This window comes from Somniosus microcephalus, unplaced genomic scaffold (genome assembly GCF_052327205.1).
Source record: "Somniosus microcephalus isolate GS21.2 unplaced genomic scaffold, FLI_Smic_1.0 scaffold110, whole genome shotgun sequence".
Lineage (NCBI taxonomy): Eukaryota > Metazoa > Chordata > Chondrichthyes > Squaliformes > Somniosidae > Somniosus > Somniosus microcephalus.
The window spans coordinates 332,619-351,990 of NW_028225297.1; the positions used below are offsets into that span (position 1 = coordinate 332,619).

At 46.5% G+C, this 19,372-nt stretch overlaps 6 non-coding genes and 1 pseudogene across 6 annotated transcripts; all 7 read left to right on the forward strand.

The window, feature by feature from the left end:
* The first annotated feature begins 2,019 nt into the window (after positions 1 to 2,019).
* On the forward strand, positions 2,020 to 2,138 carry LOC147082886 (5S ribosomal RNA). The gene has a single exon (XR_015076054.1). It is a non-coding gene; the product is annotated as a 5S ribosomal RNA (ribosomal RNA).
* Positions 2,139 to 4,559: 2,421 nt separating this feature from the next.
* Positions 4,560 to 4,678, forward strand: LOC147082887 (5S ribosomal RNA). The gene has a single exon (XR_015076125.1). It is a non-coding gene; the product is annotated as a 5S ribosomal RNA (ribosomal RNA).
* Positions 4,679 to 7,103: 2,425 nt separating this feature from the next.
* LOC147082888 (5S ribosomal RNA) lies at positions 7,104 to 7,222 on the forward strand. The gene has a single exon (XR_015076169.1). It is a non-coding gene; the product is annotated as a 5S ribosomal RNA (ribosomal RNA).
* Positions 7,223 to 9,648: 2,426 nt separating this feature from the next.
* LOC147082889 (5S ribosomal RNA) lies at positions 9,649 to 9,767 on the forward strand. The gene has a single exon (XR_015076095.1). It is a non-coding gene; the product is annotated as a 5S ribosomal RNA (ribosomal RNA).
* Positions 9,768 to 12,193: 2,426 nt separating this feature from the next.
* Positions 12,194 to 12,312, forward strand: LOC147082890 (5S ribosomal RNA). Its single transcript, XR_015076042.1, has one exon. It is a non-coding gene; the product is annotated as a 5S ribosomal RNA (ribosomal RNA).
* Positions 12,313 to 14,721: 2,409 nt separating this feature from the next.
* Positions 14,722 to 14,840, forward strand: LOC147082891 (5S ribosomal RNA). The gene has a single exon (XR_015076164.1). It is a non-coding gene; the product is annotated as a 5S ribosomal RNA (ribosomal RNA).
* Positions 14,841 to 17,261: 2,421 nt separating this feature from the next.
* LOC147082892 (5S ribosomal RNA) lies at positions 17,262 to 17,380 on the forward strand (annotated as a pseudogene).
* Positions 17,381 to 19,372: the final 1,992 nt, after the last annotated feature.

Sequence of the window (19,372 nt, forward strand, 5' to 3'; positions counted from 1 at the left end):
GTTACAAATAAGATTGACGAGTTGCAGGCGCAAGTTGCCACATGGGGTTATGCAATAGTAGCCATAACGGAGACCTGGCTTCAAAATGGGCGGAATTGGAAACTAAACAATCCTGGCTACAATGTAATAACATTTGTAGAAGTCGTGTGGGCAGATGTCACATGATCAGGCAGAGTCATAGAAATTTACAGCACAGAAGGAGGCCATTCGGCCCATCTTGTCCGTGCCAGCCGACAAAGAGCAATCCACCCAAATCCCACTTTACAGCACTTGGTCCGTAGCCTTGTAGGTTACGGCAGTTCAAGTGCATATCCAAGTACTTTTTAAACGTGATGAGGGTTTCTGCCTCTACCACCCTTTCAGGCAGTGCATTCCAGACCCCCACCATTCACTGGGTGAAAAAATGTCTCCTCAAATTCCCTGTAAACCTCCTACCAATTACTTGAAATCTATTATTGACCCTTCTGCTAAGGGAAATAGGTCCTTCCTATCCACTCTATCTCGGCCCCTCATAATTTTACACACCTCAATTAGGTCTCGCCTCAGCCTCCTGTGTTCCAAAGAAAACAACCCCAGCCTATCCAATCTTTCCTCATAACTAAAATTCCCCAGCCCAGGCAACATCCTCGGAAATCTCCTCTGCACCTTCTCTAGTGCAATCGCATCCTTCTTGTAATGTGGTGACCAGAACTGCACGCGGCACTCTAGCTGCGGCCTAACTAGTGTTTTATACAGTTGAAGCATAACCTCCCCGCTCTTATATTCTACGCCTCGGCTAATAAAGGCAAGTATCCCGTATGCCTGCTTAACCACTTTATCTACCTGTCCTGCTACCTTCAGGGATCTGTGGACATGCACTCCAAGGTCCCGCTGATCCTCTGCATTTCTCAGTGTCCTACCATTTATTGTGTATTCCAACTGAATTCCATTTGCCACTGTTCTGCCCACTAGACGAGTCCATTGATATCTTCCTGCAGTCTACAGCATTCTGTTTCATTATTAACCACACGGCCAATTTTTGTATCATCTGCAAACTTCTTAATCATACTTCCTACATTCAAATCCAAATCATTGATATATACCAGAAAAAGCAAAGGGCCCAGTACTGAGTCGGTGCAGGCTCGATGGGCCGAAATGGCCTCTATCTGCACTGTGGGGTTTCTGTGATTCTGTGAGCCCTGCGGAACCCCACTGGAAACAGCCTTCCGGTCACAAAAACACCCTTCGACCATTACCCTTTGTTTCCTGCCTCTGAGCCAATTTTGGATCCAACTTGCCACTTTGCCTTGGATCCCATGGGCTTTTACTTTCGTGACCAATCTGGCATGCGGGACCTTATCAAAAGCCTTGCTAAAATCCATATAGACTACATCAAAGGCACTACCCTCATCGACCCTCCTTGTTACCTCCTCGAAAAATTGAATTGCGTTAGTCAGACACGACCTTCCGTTAAGAAATCCATGCTGACTGTCCCTGATTAATCCGTGTCTTTCTAAATGAAGATTTCTCCTGTCCCTCAGAACTTTTTCCAATAATTTTCCCACCACCGAGGTTAGGCTGACTGGCCTGTAATTATGCGGTCTATCCCTCTCTCCCTTTTGAAAGAACGGTAGCACGTTAGCAGTCCTCCAGTGGTCGGGCACCACACCTGTAGCCAGAGAGGATTGTAAAATGATGGTGAGAGCCTGTGCTATTTGGTGTCTTACTTCCCTTAAGAGTGTGGGATAGATTTGATGCGGGCCTGGGTATTTGTCCAGTTTGAAAGATGCTACAGCCCTTAAGACTTGGTGTTTGAGCATGTTTATTTGATGTAATATTTGAATAGAAGGCAATGAAGGGTTGGGCTTGTAGTTTGTTTGTGTGGGAGGCAGAGCAGCAAGAAGAGGTGGAGGGGGGGTGGGGGGTTGCGGGAGGAGTAAAATTTGTAAATGTAAATTGAGTGTTGAATACTTGTATGAATGCGTAGAAGAGAAAAAAATGGGCGACAGCTTTAAGTAAAGAGAAAGCCAGCCAGCATATGCCTACGGCCATACTAGTCTGAATGCGCCCGATCTCGTCTGATCTCGGAAGCTAAGCAGAGTCAGGCCTGGTTAGTACTTGGATGGGAGACCGCCTGGGAATACCAGGTGCAGTAGGCTTTTGCTGCCGCCACAGGCTGCTCAACGTTTTGCACACACACGCGCACACACTGCTCTTAATCAATCAACATCCTTTTTGCTGCTCTCTCTCTCTCTCTCTCTCTCTCGCTTTCCTTTGACCATTTCTTCGCTGCACATTCTCCTGCTGCTACACAAATGCAAGGGGCTCCAGACACAGGGCCGAAATAAGCAGAAGAAGAAAATAAGATAGCCAAAATACACACACTGGCGGAGGGCCACCAGGACACAGCAGCAGAGAGGAGAGACAAGGTGCATAGAAAACTCGGAGGGACAAACAGCAACAGAACAAAGAAGAATGTCGAAAGAGCAGCAGTTAAATTCAGGAAAAAAGCAAAGCCAACTAGCATGCTGTTGAAATGCATGTGTGTTAATGCGAGGAGCGTTACAAATAAGATTGACGAGTTGCAGGCGCAAGTTGCCACATGGGGTTATGCAATAGTAGCCATAACGGAGACCTGGCTTCAAAATGGGCGGAATTGGAAACTAAACAATCCTGGCTACAATGTAATAACATTTGTAGAAGTCGTGTGGGCAGATGTCACATGATCAGGCAGAATCATAGAAATTTACAGCACAGAAGGAGGCCATTCGGCCCATCTTGTCCGTGCCAGCCGACAAAGAGCAATCCACCCAAATCCCACTTTACAGCACTTGGTCCGTAGCCTTGTAGGTTACGGCAGTTCAAGTGCATATCCAAGTACTTTTTAAACGTGATGAGGGTTTCTGCCTCTACCACCCTTTCAGGCAGTGCATTCCAGACCCCCACCATTCACTGGGTGAAAAAATGTCTCCTCAAATTCCCTGTAAACCTCCTACCAATTACTTGAAATCTATTATTGACCCTTCTGCTAAGGGAAATAGGTCCTTCCTATCCACTCTATCTCGGCCCCTCATAATTTTACACACCTCAATTAGGTCTCGCCTCAGCCTCCTGTGTTCCAAAGAAAACAACCCCAGCCTATCCAATCTTTCCTCATAACTAAAATTCCCCAGCCCAGGCAACATCCTCGGAAATCTCCTCTGCACCTTCTCTAGTGCAATCGCATCCTTCTTGTAATGTGGTGACCAGAACTGCACGCGGCACTCTAGCTGCGGCCTAACTAGTGTTTTATACAGTTGAAGCATAACCTCCCCGCTCTTATATTCTACGCCTCGGCTAATAAAGGCAAGTATCCCGTATGCCTGCTTAACCACTTTATCTACCTGTCCTGCTACCTTCAGGGATCTGTGGACATGCACTCCAAGGTCCCGCTGATCCTCTGCATTTCTCAGTGTCCTACCATTTATTGTGTATTCCAACTGAATTCCATTTGCCACTGTTCTGCCCACTAGACGAGTCCATTGATATCTTCCTGCAGTCTACAGCATTCTGTTTCATTATTAACCACACGGCCAATTTTTGTATCATCTGCAAACTTCTTAATCATACTTCCTACATTCAAATCCAAATCATTGATATATACCAGAAAAAGCAAAGGGCCCAGTACTGAGTCGGTGCAGGCTCGATGGGCCGAAATGGCCTCTATCTGCACTGTGGGGTTTCTGTGATTCTGTGAGCCCTGCGGAACCCCACTGGAAACAGCCTTCCGGTCACAAAAACACCCTTCGACCATTACCCTTTGTTTCCTGCCTCTGAGCCAATTTTGGATCCAACTTGCCACTTTGCCTTGGATCCCATGGGCTTTTACTTTCGTGACCAATCTGGCATGCGGGACCTTATCAAAAGCCTTGCTAAAATCCATATAGACTACATCAAAGGCACTACCCTCATCGACCCTCCTTGTTACCTCCTCGAAATATTGAATTGCGTTAGTCAGACACGACCTTCCGTTAAGAAATCCATGCTGACTGTCCCTGATTAATCCGTGTCTTTCTAAATGAAGATTTCTCCTGTCCCTCAGAACTTTTTCCAATAATTTTCCCACCACCGAGGTTAGGCTGACTGGCCTGTAATTATGCGGTCTATCCCTCTCTCCCTTTTGAAAGAACGGTAGCACGTTAGCAGTCCTCCAGTGGTCGGGCACCACACCTGTAGCCAGAGAGGATTGTAAAATGATGGTGAGAGCCTGTGCTATTTGGTGTCTTACTTCTCTTAAGAGTGTGGGATAGATTTGATGCGGGCCTGGGTATTTGTCCAGTTTGAAAGATGCTACAGCCCTTAAGACTTGGTGTTTGAGCATGTTTATTTGATGTAATATTTGAATAGAAGGCAATGAAGGGTTGGGCTTGTAGTTTGTTTGTGTGGGAGGCAGAGCAGCAAGAAGAGGTGGAGGGGGGGTGGGGGGTTGCGGGAGGAGTAAAATTTGTAAATGTAAATTGAGTGTTGAATACTTGTATGAATGCGTAGAAGAGAAAAAAATGGGCGACAGCTTTAAGTAAAGAGAAAGCCAGCTAGCATATGCCTACGGCCATACTAGTCTGAATGCGCCCGATCTCGTCTGATCTCGGAAGCTAAGCAGAGTCAGGCCTGGTTAGTACTTGGATGGGAGACTGCCTGGGAATACCGGGTGCAGTAGGCTTTTGCTGCCGCCACAGGCTGCTCAACGTTTTGCACACACACGCGCACACACTGCTCTTAATCAATCAACATCCTTTTTGCTGCTCTCTCTCTCTCTCTCTCTCTCTCTCTCGCTTTCCTTTGACCATTTCTTCGCTGCACATTCTCCTGCTGCTACACAAATGCAAGGGGCTCCAGACACAGGGCCGAAATAAGCAGAAGAAGAAAATAAGATAGCCAAAATACACACACTGGCGGAGGGCCACCAGGACACAGCAGCAGAGAGGAGAGACAAGGTGCATAGAAAACTCGGAGGGACAAACAGCAACAGAACAAAGAAGAATGTAGAAAGAGCAGCAGTTAAATTCAGGAAAAAAGCAAAGCCAACTAGCATGCTGTTGAAATGCATGTGTGTTAATGCGAGGAGTGTTACAAATAAGATTGACGAGTTGCAGGCGCAAGTTGCCACATGGGGTTATGCAATAGTAGCCATAACGGAGACCTGGCTTCAAAATGGGCGGAATTGGAAACTAAACAATCCTGGCTACAATGTAATAACATTTGTAGAAGTCGTGTGGGCAGATGTCACATGATCAGGCAGAATCATAGAAATTTACAGCACAGAAGGAGGCCATTCGGCCCATCTTGTCCGTGCCAGCCGACAAAGAGCAATCCACCCAAATCCCACTTTACAGCACTTGGTCCGTAGCCTTGTAGGTTACGGCAGTTCAAGTGCATATCCAAGTACTTTTTAAACGTGATGAGGGTTTCTGCCTCTACCACCCTTTCAGGCAGTGCATTCCAGACCCCCACCATTCACTGGGTGAAAAAATGTCTCCTCAAATTCCCTGTAAACCTCCTACCAATTACTTGAAATCTATTATTGACCCTTCTGCTAAGGGAAATAGGTCCTTCCTATCCACTCTATCTCGGCCCCTCATAATTTTACACACCTCAATTAGGTCTCGCCTCAGCCTCCTGTGTTCCAAAGAAAACAACCCCAGCCTATCCAATCTTTCCTCATAACTAAAATTCCCCAGCCCAGGCAACATCCTCGGAAATCTCCTCTGCACCTTCTCTAGTGCAATCGCATCCTTCTTGTAATGTGGTGACCAGAACTGCACGCGGCACTCTAGCTGCGGCCTAACTAGTGTTTTATACAGTTGAAGCATAACCTCCCCGCTCTTATATTCTACGCCTCGGCTAATAAAGGCAAGTATCCCGTATGCCTGCTTAACCACTTTATCTACCTGTCCTGCTACCTTCAGGGATCTGTGGACATGCACTCCAAGGTCCCGCTGATCCTCTGCATTTCTCAGTGTCCTACCATTTATTGTGTATTCCAACTGAATTCCATTTGCCACTGTTCTGCCCACTAGACGAGTCCATTGATATCTTCCTGCAGTCTACAGCATTCTGTTTCATTATTAACCACACGGCCAATTTTTGTATCATCTGCAAACTTCTTAATCATACTTCCTACATTCAAATCCAAATCATTGATATATACCAGAAAAAGCAAAGGGCCCAGTACTGAGTCGGTGCAGGCTCGATGGGCCGAAATGGCCTCTATCTGCACTGTGGGGTTTCTGTGATTCTGTGAGCCCTGCGGAACCCCACTGGAAACAGCCTTCCGGTCACAAAAACACCCTTCGACCATTACCCTTTGTTTCCTGCCTCTGAGCCAATTTTGGATCCAACTTGCCACTTTGCCTTGGATCCCATGGGCTTTTACTTTCGTGACCAATCTGGCATGCGGGACCTTATCAAAAGCCTTGCTAAAATCCATATAGACTACATCAAAGGCACTACCCTCATCGACCCTCCTTGTTACCTCCTCGAAAAATTGAATTGCGTTAGTCAGACACGACCTTCCGTTAAGAAATCCATGCTGACTGTCCCTGATTAATCCGTGTCTTTCTAAATGAAGATTTCTCCTGTCCCTCAGAACTTTTTCCAATAATTTTCCCACCACCGAGGTTAGGCTGACTGTCCTGTAATTATGCGGTCTATCCCTCTCTCCCTTTTGAAAGAGCGGTAGCACGTTAGCAGTCCTCCAGTGGTCGGGCACCACACCTGTAGCCAGAGAGGATTGTAAAATGATGGTGAGAGCCTGTGCTATTTGGTGTCTTACTTCTCTTAAGAGTGTGGGATAGATTTGATGCGGGCCTGGGTATTTGTCCAGTTTGAAAGATGCTACAGCCCTTAAGACTTGGTGTTTGAGCATGTTTATTTGATGTAATATTTGAATAGAAGGCAATGAAGGGTTGGGCTTGTAGTTTGTTTGTGTGGGAGGCAGAGCAGCAAGAAGAGGTGGAGGGGGGGTGGGGGGTTGCGGGAGGAGTAAAATTTGTAAATGTAAATTGAGTGTTGAATACTTGTATGAATGCGTAGAAGAGAAAAAAATGGGCGACAGCTTTAAGTAAAGAGAAAGCCAGCTAGCATATGCCTACGGCCATACTAGTCTGAATGCGCCCGATCTCGTCTGATCTCGGAAGCTAAGCAGAGTCAGGCCTGGTTAGTACTTGGATGGGAGACTGCCTGGGAATGCCAGGTGCAGTAGGCTTTTGCTGCCGCCACAGGCTGCTCAACGTTTTGCACACACACGCGCACACACTGCTCTTAATCAATCAACATCCTTTTTGCTGCTCTCTCTCTCTCTCTCTCTCTCTCTCTCGCTTTCCTTTGACCATTTCTTCGCTGCACATTCTCCTGCTGCTACACAAATGCAAGGGGCTCCAGACACAGGGCCGAAATAAGCAGAAGAAGAAAATAAGATAGCCAAAATACACACACTGGCGGAGGGCCACCAGGACACAGCAGCAGAGAGGAGAGACAAGGTGCATAGAAAACTCGGAGGGACAAACAGCAACAGAACAAAGAAGAATGTCGAAAGAGCAGCAGTTAAATTCAGGAAAAAAGCAAAGCCAACTAGCATGCTGTTGAAATGCATGTGTGTTAATGCGAGGAGCGTTACAAATAAGATTGACGAGTTGCAGGCGCAAGTTGCCACATGGGGTTATGCAATAGTAGCTATAACGGAGACCTGGCTTCAAAATGGGCGGAATTGGAAACTAAACAATCCTGGCTACAATGTAATAACATTTGTAGAAGTCGTGTGGGCAGATGTCACATGATCAGGCAGAATCATAGAAATTTACAGCACAGAAGGAGGCCATTCGGCCCATCTTGTCCGTGCCAGCCGACAAAGAGCAATCCACCCAAATCCCACTTTACAGCACTTGGTCCGTAGCCTTGTAGGTTACGGCAGTTCAAGTGCATATCCAAGTACTTTTTAAACGTGATGAGGGTTTCTGCCTCTACCACCCTTTCAGGCAGTGCATTCCAGACCCCCACCATTCACTGGGTGAAAAAATGTCTCCTCAAATTCCCTGTAAACCTCCTACCAATTACTTGAAATCTATTATTGACCCTTCTGCTAAGGGAAATAGGTCCTTCCTATCCACTCTATCTCGGCCCCTCATAATTTTACACACCTCAATTAGGTCTCGCCTCAGCCTCCTGTGTTCCAAAGAAAACAACCCCAGCCTATCCAATCTTTCCTCATAACTAAAATTCCCCAGCCCAGGCAACATCCTCGGAAATCTCCTCTGCACCTTCTCTAGTGCAATCGCATCCTTCTTGTAATGTGGTGACCAGAACTGCACGCGGCACTCTAGCTGCGGCCTAACTAGTGTTTTATACAGTTGAAGCATAACCTCCCCGCTCTTATATTCTACGCCTCGGCTAATAAAGGCAAGTATCCCGTTTGCCTGCTTAACCACTTTATCTACCTGTCCTGCTACCTTCAGGGATCTGTGGACATGCACTCCAAGGTCCCGCTGATCCTCTGCATTTCTCAGTGTCCTACCATTTATTGTGTATTCCAACTGAATTCCATTTGCCACTGTTCTGCCCACTAGACGAGTCCATTGATATCTTCCTGCAGTCTACAGCATTCTGTTTCATTATTAACCACACGGCCAATTTTTGTATCATCTGCAAACTTCTTAATCATACTTCCTACATTCAAATCCAAATCATTGATATATACCAGAAAAAGCAAAGGGCCCAGTACTGAGTCGGTGCAGGCTCGATGGGCCGAAATGGCCTCTATCTGCACTGTGGGGTTTCTGTGATTCTGTGAGCCCTGCGGAACCCCACTGGAAACAGCCTTCCGGTCACAAAAACACCCTTCCGACCATTACCCTTTGTTTCCTGCCTCTGAGCCAATTTTGGATCCAACTTGCCACTTTGCCTTGGATCCCATGGGCTTTTACTTTCGTGACCAATCTGGCATGCGGGACCTTATCAAAAGCCTTGCTAAAATCCATATAGACTACATCAAAGGCACTACCCTCATCGACCCTCCTTGTTACCTCCTCGAAAAATTGAATTGCGTTAGTCAGACACGACCTTCCGTTAAGAAATCCATGCTGACTGTCCCTGATTAATCCGTGTCTTTCTAAATGAAGATTTCTCCTGTCCCTCAGAACTTTTTCCAATAATTTTCCCACCACCGAGGTTAGGCTGACTGGCCTGTAATTATGCGGTCTATCCCTCTCTCCCTTTTGAAAGAGCGGTAGCACGTTAGCAGTCCTCCAGTGGTCGGGCACCACACCTGTAGCCAGAGAGGATTGTAAAATGATGGTGAGAGCCTGTGCTATTTGGTGTCTTACTTCTCTTAAGAGTGTGGGATAGATTTGATGCGGGCCTGGGTATTTGTCCAGTTTGAAAGATGCTACAGCCCTTAAGACTTGGTGTTTGAGCATGTTTATTTGATGTAATATTTGAATAGAAGGCAATGAAGGGTTGGGCTTGTAGTTTGTTTGTGTGGGAGGCAGAGCAGCAAGAAGAGGTGGAGGGGGGGTGGGGGGTTGCGGGAGGAGTAAAATTTGTAAATGTAAATTGAGTGTTGAATACTTGTATGAATGCGTAGAAGAGAAAAAAATGGGCGACAGCTTTAAGTAAAGAGAAAGCCAGCTAGCATATGCCTACGGCCATACTAGTCTGAATGCGCCCGATCTCGTCTGATCTCGGAAGCTAAGCAGAGTCAGGCCTGGTTAGTACTTGGATGGGAGACTGCTTGGGAATACCAGGTGCAGTAGGCTTTTGCTGCCGCCACAGGCTGCTCAACGTTTTGCACACACACGTGCACACACTGCTCTTAATCAATCAACATCCTTTTTGCTGCTCTCTCTCTCTCTCTCTCTCTCTCTCTCGCTTTCCTTTGACCATTTCTTCGCTGCACATTCTCCTGCTGCTACACAAATGCAAGGGGCTCCAGACACAGGGCCGAAATAAGCAGAAGAAGAAAATAAGATAGCCAAAATACACACACTGGCGGAGGGCCACCAGGACACAGCAGCAGAGAGGAGAGACAAGGTGCATAGAAAACTCGGAGGGACAAACAGCAACAGAACAAAGAGGAATGTAGAAAGAGCAGCAGTTAAATTCAGGAAAAAAGCAAAGCCAACTAGCATGCTGTTGAAATGCATGTGTGTTAAAACGAGGAGCGTTACAAATAAGATTGACGAGTTGCAGGCGCAAGTTGCCACATGGGGTTATGCAATAGTAGCCATAACGGAGACCTGGCTTCAAAATGGGCGGAATTGGAAACTAAACAATCCTGGCTACAATGTAATAACATTTGTAGAAGTCGTGTGGGCAGATGTCACATGATCAGGCAGAATCATAGAAATTTACAGCACAGAAGGAGGCCATTCGGCCCATCTTGTCCGTGCCAGCCGACAAAGAGCAATCCACCCAAATCCCACTTTACAGCACTTGGTCCGTAGCCTTGTAGGTTACGGCAGTTCAAGTGCATATCCAAGTACTTTTTAAACGTGATGAGGGTTTCTGCCTCTACCACCCTTTCAGGCAGTGCATTCCAGACCCCCACCATTCACTGGGTGAAAAAATGTCTCCTCAAATTCCCTGTAAACCTCCTACCAATTACTTGAAATCTATTATTGACCCTTCTGCTAAGGGAAATAGGTCCTTCCTATCCACTCTATCTCGGCCCCTCATAATTTTACACACCTCAATTAGGTCTCGCCTCAGCCTCCTGTGTTCCAAAGAAAACAACCCCAGCCTATCCAATCTTTCCTCATAACTAAAATTCCCCAGCCCAGGCAACATCCTCGGAAATCTCCTCTGCACCTTCTCTAGTGCAATCGCATCCTTCTTGTAATGTGGTGACCAGAACTGCACGCGGCACTCTAGCTGCGGCCTAACTAGTGTTTTATACAGTTGAAGCATAACCTCCCCGCTCTTATATTCTACGCCTCGGCTAATAAAGGCAAGTATCCCGTATGCCTGCTTAACCACTTTATCTACCTGTCCTGCTACCTTCAGGGATCTGTGGACATGCACTCCAAGGTCCCGCTGATCCTCTGCATTTCTCAGTGTCCTACCATTTATTGTGTATTCCAACTGAATTCCATTTGCCACTGTTCTGCCCACTAGACGAGTCCATTGATATCTTCCTGCAGTCTACAGCATTCTGTTTCATTATTAACCACACGGCCAATTTTTGTATCATCTGCAAACTTCTTAATCATACTTCCTACATTCAAATCCAAATCATTGATATATACCAGAAAAAGCAAAGGGCCCAGTACTGAGTCGGTGCAGGCTCGATGGGCCGAAATGGCCTCTATCTGCACTGTGGGGTTTCTGTGATTCTGTGAGCCCTGCGGAACCCCACTGGAAACAGCCTTCCGGTCACAAAAACACCCTTCCGACCATTACCCTTTGTTTCCTGCCTCTGAGCCAATTTTGGATCCAACTTGCCACTTTGCCTTGGATCCCATGGGCTTTTACTTTCGTGACCAATCTGGCATGCGGGACCTTATCAAAAGCCTTGCTAAAATCCATATAGACTACATCAAAGGCACTACCCTCATCGACCCTCCTTGTTACCTCCTCGAAAAATTGAATTGCGTTAGTCAGACACGACCTTCCGTTAAGAAATCCATGCTGACTGTCCCTGATTAATCCGTGTCTTTCTAAATGAAGATTTCTCCTGTCCCTCAGAACTTTTTCCAATAATTTTCCCACCACCGAGGTTAGGCTGACTGGCCTGTAATTATGCGGTCTATCCCTCTCTCCCTTTTGAAAGAGCGGTAGCACGTTAGCAGTCCTCCAGTGGTCGGGCACCACACCTGTAGCCAGAGAGGATTGTAAAATGATGGTGAGAGCCTGTGCTATTTGGTGTCTTACTTCTCTTAAGAGTGTGGGATAGATTTGATGCGGGCCTGGGTATTTGTCCAGTTTGAAAGATGCTACAGCCCTTAAGACTTGGTGTTTGAGCATGTTTATTTGATGTAATATTTGAATAGAAGGCAATGAAGGGTTGGGCTTGTAGTTTGTTTGTGTGGGAGGCAGAGCAGCAAGAAGAGGTGGAGGGGGGGTGGGGGGTTGCGGGAGGAGTAAAATTTGTAAATGTAAATTGAGTGTTGAATACTTGTATGAATGCGTAGAAGAGAAAAAAATGGGCGACAGCTTTAAGTAAAGAGAAAGCCAGCTAGCATATGCCTACGGCCATACTAGTCTGAATGCGCCCGATCTCGTCTGATCTCGGAAGCTAAGCAGAGTCAGGCCTGGTTAGTACTTGGATGGGAGACTGCCTGGGAATACCAGGTGCAGTAGGCTTTTGCTGCCGCCACAGGCTGCTCAACGTTTTGCACACACACGCGCACACACTGCTCTTAATCAATCAACATCCTTTTTGCTGCTCTCTCTCTCTCTCTCGCTTTCCTTTGACCATTTCTTCGCTGCACATTCTCCTGCTGCTACACAAATGCAAGGGGCTCCAGACACAGGGCCAAAATAAGCAGAAGAAGAAAATAAGATAGCCAAAATACACACACTGGCGGAGGGCCACCAGGACACAGCAGCAGAGAGGAGAGACAAGGTGCATAGAAAACTCGGAGGGACAAACAGCAACAGAACAAAGAAGAATGTAGAAAGAGCAGCAGTTAAATTCAGGAAAAAAGCAAAGCCAACTAGCATGCTGTTGAAATGCATGTGTGTTAATGCGAGGAGTGTTACAAATAAGATTGACGAGTTGCAGGCGCAAGTTGCCACATGGGGTTATGCAATAGTAGCCATAACGGAGACCTGGCTTCAAAATGGGCGGAATTGGAAACTAAACAATCCTGGCTACAATGTAATAACATTTGTAGAAGTCGTGTGGGCAGATGTCACATGATCAGGCAGAATCATAGAAATTTACAGCACAGAAGGAGGCCATTCGGCCCATCTTGTCCGTGCCAGCCGACAAAGAGCAATCCACCCAAATCTTTACAGCACTTGGTCCGTAGCCTTGTAGGTTACGGCAGTTCAAGTGCATATCCAAGTACTTTTTAAACGTGATGAGGGTTTCTGCCTCTACCACCCTTTCAGGCAGTGCATTCCAGACCCCCACCATTCACTGGGTGAAAAAATGTCTCCTCAAATTCCCTGTAAACCTCCTACCAATTACTTGAAATCTATTATTGACCCTTCTGCTAAGGGAAATAGGTCCTTCCTATCCACTCTATCTCGGCCCCTCATAATTTTACACACCTCAATTAGGTCTCGCCTCAGCCTCCTGTGTTCCAAAGAAAACAACCCCAGCCTATCCAATCTTTCCTCATAACTAAAATTCCCCAGCCCAGGCAACATCCTCGGAAATCTCCTCTGCACCTTCTCTAGTGCAATCGCATCCTTCTTGTAATGTGGTGACCAGAACTGCACGCGGCACTCTAGCTGCGGCCTAACTAGTGTTTTATACAGTTGAAGCATAACCTCCCCGCTCTTATATTCTACGCCTCGGCTAATAAAGGCAAGTATCCCGTATGCCTGCTTAACCACTTTATCTACCTGTCCTGCTACCTTCAGGGATCTGTGGACATGCACTCCAAGGTCCCGCTGATCCTCTGCATTTCTCAGTGTCCTACCATTTATTGTGTATTCCAACTGAATTCCATTTGCCACTGTTCTGCCCACTAGACGAGTCCATTGATATCTTCCTGCAGTCTACAGCATTCTGTTTCATTATTAACCACACGGCCAATTTTTGTATCATCTGCAAACTTCTTAATCATACTTCCTACATTCAAATCCAAATCATTGATATATACCAGAAAAAGCAAAGGGCCCAGTACTGAGTCGGTGCAGGCTCGATGGGCCGAAATGGCCTCTATCTGCACTGTGGGGTTTCTGTGATTCTGTGAGCCCTGCGGAACCCCACTGGAAACAGCCTTCCGGTCACAAAAACACCCTTCGACCATTACCCTTTGTTTCCTGCCTCTGAGCCAATTTTGGATCCAACTTGCCACTTTGCCTTGGATCCCATGGGCTTTTACTTTCGTGACCAATCTGGCATGCGGGACCTTATCAAAAGCCTTGCTAAAATCCATATAGACTACATCAAAGGCACTACCCTCATCGACCCTCCTTGTTACCTCCTCGAAAAATTGAATTGCGTTAGTCAGACACGACCTTCCGTTAAGAAATCCATGCTGACTGTCCCTGATTAATCCGTGTCTTTCTAAATGAAGATTTCTCCTGTCCCTCAGAACTTTTTCCAATAATTTTCCCACCACCGAGGTTAGGCTGACTGGCCTGTAATTATGCGGTCTATCCCTCTCTCCCTTTTGAAAGAACGGTAGCACGTTAGCAGTCCTCCAGTGGTCGGGCACCACACCTGTAGCCAGAGAGGATTGTAAAATGATGGTGAGAGCCTGTGCTATTTGGTGTCTTACTTCTCTTAAGAGTGTGGGATAGATTTGATGCGGGCCTGGGTATTTGTCCAGTTTGAAAGATGCTACAGCCCTTAAGACTTGGTGTTTGAGCATGTTTATTTGATGTAATATTTGAATAGAAGGCAATGAAGGGTTGGGCTTGTAGTTTGTTTGTGTGGGAGGCAGAGCAGCAAGAAGAGGTGGAGGGGGGGTGGGGGGTTGCGGGAGGAGTAAAATTTGTAAATGTAAATTGAGTGTTGAATACTTGTATGAATGCGTAGAAGAGAAAAAAATGGGCGACAGCTTTAAGTAAAGAGAAAGCCAGCTAGCATATGCCTACGGCCATACTAGTCTGAATGCGCCCGATCTCGTCTGATCTCGGAAGCTAAGCAGAGTCAGGCCTGGTTAGTACTTAGATGGGAGACTGCCTGGGAATACCGGGTGCAGTAGGCTTTTGCTGCCGCCACAGGCTGCTCAACGTTTTGCACACACACGCGCACACACTGCTCTTAATCAATCAACATCCTTTTTGCTGCTCTCTCTCTCTCTCTCTCTCTCTCGCTTTCCTTTGACCATTTCTTCGCTGCACATTCTCCTGCTGCTACACAAATGCAAGGGGCTCCAGACACAGGGCCGAAATAAGCAGAAGAAGAAAATAAGATAGCCAAAATACACACACTGGCGGAGGGCCACCAGGACACAGCAGCAGAGAGGAGAGACAAGGTGCATAGAAAACTCGGAGGGACAAACAGCAACAGAACAAAGAAGAATGTAGAAAGAGCAGCAGTTAAATTCAGGAAAAAAGCAAAGCCAACTAGCATGCTGTTGAAATGCATGTGTGTTAATGCGAGGAGTGTTACAAATAAGATTGACGAGTTGCAGGCGCAAGTTGCCACATGGGGTTATGCAATAGTAGCCATAACGGAGACCTGGCTTCAAAATGGGCGGAATTGGAAACTAAACAATCCTGGCTACAATGTAATAACATTTGTAGAAGTCGTGTGGGCAGATGTCACATGATCAGGCAGAATCATAGAAATTTACAGCACAGAAGGAGGCCATTCGGCCCATCTTGTCCGTGCCAGCCGACAAAGAGCAATCCACCCAAATCCCACTTTACAGCACTTGGTCCGTAGCCTTGTAGGTTACGGCAGTTCAAGTGCATATCCAAGTACTTTTTAAACGTGATGAGGGTTTCTGCCTCTACCACCCTTTCAGGCAGTGCATTCCAGACCCCCACCATTCACTGGGTGAAAAAATGTCTCCTCAAATTCCCTGTAAACCTCCTACCAATTACTTGAAATCTATTATTGACCCTTCTGCTAAGGGAAATAGGTCCTTCCTATCCACTCTATCTCGGCCCCTCATAATTTTACACACCTCAATTAGGTCTCGCCTCAGCCTCCTGTGTTCCAAAGAAAACAACCCCAGCCTATCCAATCTTTCCTCATAACTAAAATTCCCCAGCCCAGGCAACATCCTCGGAAATCTCCTCTGCACCTTCTCTAGTGCAATCGCATCCTTCTTGTAATGTGGTGACCAGAACTGCACGCGGCACTCTAGCTGCGGCCTAACTAGTGTTTTATACAGTTGAAGCATAACCTCCCCGCTCTTATATTCTACGCCTCGGCTAATAAAGGCAAGTATCCCGTATGCCTGCTTAACCACTTTATCTACCTGTCCTGCTACCTTCAGGGATCTGTGGACATGCACTCCAAGGTCCCGCTGATCCTCTGCATTTCTCAGTGTCCTACCATTTATTGTGTATTCCAACTGAATTCCATTTGCCACTGTTCTGCCCACTAGACGAGTCCATTGATATCTTCCTGCAGTCTACAGCATTCTGTTTCATTATTAACCACACGGCCAATTTTTGTATCATCTGCAAACTTCTTAATCATACTTCCTACATTCAAATCCAAATCATTGATATATACCAGAAAAAGCAAAGGGCCCAGTACTGAGTCGGTGCAGGCTCGATGGGCCGAAATGGCCTCTATCTGCACTGTGGGGTTTCTGTGATTCTGTGAGCCCTGCGGAACCCCACTGGAAACAGCCTTCCGGTCACAAAAACACCCTTCGACCATTACCCTTTGTTTCCTGCCTCTGAGCCAATTTTGGATCCAACTTGCCACTTTGCCTTGGATCCCATGGGCTTTTACTTTCGTGACCAATCTGGCATGCGGGACCTTATCAAAAGCCTTGCTAAAATCCATATAGACTACATCAAAGGCACTACCCTCATCGACCCTCCTTGTTACCTCCTCGAAAAATTGAATTGCGTTAGTCAGACACGACCTTCCGTTAAGAAATCCATGCTGACTGTCCCTGATTAATCCGTGTCTTTCTAAATGAAGATTTCTCCTGTCCCTCAGAACTTTTTCCAATAATTTTCCCACCACCGAGGTTAGGCTGACTGTCCTGTAATTATGCGGTCTATCCCTCTCTCCCTTTTGAAAGAACGGTAGCACGTTAGCAGTCCTCCAGTGGTCGGGCACCACACCTGTAGCCAGAGAGGATTGTAAAATGATGGTGAGAGCCTGTGCTATTTGGTGTCTTACTTCTCTTAAGAGTGTGGGATAGATTTGATGCGGGCCTGGGTATTTGTCCAGTTTGAAAGATGCTACAGCCCTTAAGACTTGGTGTTTGAGCATGTTTATTTGATGTAATATTTGAATAGAAGGCAATGAAGGGTTGGGCTTGTAGTTTGTTTGTGTGGGAGGCAGAGCAGCAAGAAGAGGTGGAGGGGGGGTGGGGGGTTGCGGGAGGAGTAAAATTTGTAAATGTAAATTGAGTGTTGAATACTTGTATGAATGCGTAGAAGAGAAAAAAATGGGCGACAGCTTTAAGTAAAGAGAAAGCCAGCTAGCATATGCCTACGGCCGTACTAGTCTGAATACGCCCGATCTCGTCTGATCTCGGAAGCTAAGCAGAGTCAGGCCTGGTTAGTACTTGGATGGGAGACTGCCTGGGAATACCGGGTGCAGTAGGCTTTTGCTGCCGCCACAGGCTGCTCAACGTTTTGCACACACACGCGCACACACTGCTCTTAATCAATCAACATCCTTTTTGCTGCTCTCTCTCTCTCTCTCTCTCTCTCTCTCGCTTTCCTTTGACCATTTCTTCGCTGCACATTCTCCTGCTGCTACACAAATGCAAGGGGCTCCAGACACAGGGCCGAAATAAGCAGAAGAAGAAAATAAGATAGCCAAAATACACACACTGGCGGAGGGCCACCAGGACACAGCAGCAGAGAGGAGAGACAAGGTGCATAGAAAACTCGGAGGGACAAACAGCAACAGAACAAAGAAGAATGTCGAAAGAGCAGCAGTTAAATTCAGGAAAAAAGCAAAGCCAACTAGCATGCTGTTGAAATGCATGTGTGTTAATGCGAGGAGCGTTACAAATAAGATTGACGAGTTGCAGGCGCAAGTTGCCACATGGGGTTATGCAATAGTAGCCATAACGGAGACCTGGCTTCAAAATGGGCGGAATTGGAAACTAAACAATCCTGGCTACAATGTAATAACATTTGTAGAAGTCGTGTGGGCAGATGTCACATGATCAGGCAGAATCATAGAAATTTACAGCACAGAAGGAGGCCATTCGGCCCATCTTGTCCGTGCCAGCCGACAAAGAGCAATCCACCCAAATCCCACTTTACAGCACTTGGTCCGTAGCCTTGTAGGTTACGGCAGTTCAAGTGCATATCCAAGTACTTTTTAAACGTGATGAGGGTTTCTGCCTCTACCACCCTTTCAGGCAGTGCATTCCAGACCCCCACCATTCACTGGGTGAAAAAATGTCTCCTCAAATTCCCTGTAAACCTCCTACCAATTACTTGAAATCTATTATTGACCCTTCTGCTAAGGGAAATAGGTCCTTCCTATCCACTCTATCTCGGCCCCTCATAATTTTACACACCTCAATTAGGTCTCGCCTCAGCCTCCTGTGTTCCAAAGAAAACAACCCCAGCCTATCCAATCTTTCCTCATAACTAAAATTCCCCAGCCCAGGCAACATCCTCGGAAATCTCCTCTGCACCTTCTCTAGTGCAATCGCATCCTTCTTGTAATGTGGTGACCAGAACTGCACGCGGCACTCTAGCTGCGGCCTAACTAGTGTTTTATACAGTTGAAGCATAACCTCCCCGCTCTTATATTCTACGCCTCGGCTAATAAAGGCAAGTATCCCGTATGCCTGCTTAACCACTTTATCTACCTGTCCTGCTACCTTCAGGGATCTGTGGACATGCACTCCAAGGTCCCGCTGATCCTCTGCATTTCTCAGTGTCCTACCATTTATTGTGTATTCCAACTGAATTCCATTTGCCACTGTTCTGCCCACTAGACGAGTCCATTGATATCTTCCTGCAGTCTACAGCATTCTGTTTCATTATTAACCACACGGCCAATTTTTGTATCATCTGCAAACTTCTTAATCATACTTCCTACATTCAAATCCAAATCATTGATATATACCAGAAAAAGCAAAGGGCCCAGTACTGAGTCGGTGCAGGCTCGATGGGCCGAAATGGCCTCTATCTGCACTGTGGGGTTTCTGTGATTCTGTGAGCCCTGCGGAACCCCACTGGAAACAGCCTTCCGGTCACAAAAACACCCTTCGACCATTACCCTTTGTTTCCTGCCTCTGAGCCAATTTTGGATCCAACTTGCCACTTTGCCTTGGATCCCATGGGCTTTTACTTTCGTGACCAATCTGGCATGCGGGACCTTATCAAAAGCCTTGCTAAAATCCATATAGACTACATCAAAGGCACTACCCTCATCGACCCTCCTTGTTACCTCCTCGAAAAATTGAATTGCGTTAGTCAGACACGACCTTCCGTTAAGAAATCCATGCTGACTGTCCCTGATTAATCCGTGTCTTTCTAAATGAAGATTTCTCCTGTCCCTCAGAACTTTTTCCAATAATTTTCCCACCACCGAGGTTAGGCTGACTGTCCTGTAATTATGCGGTCTATC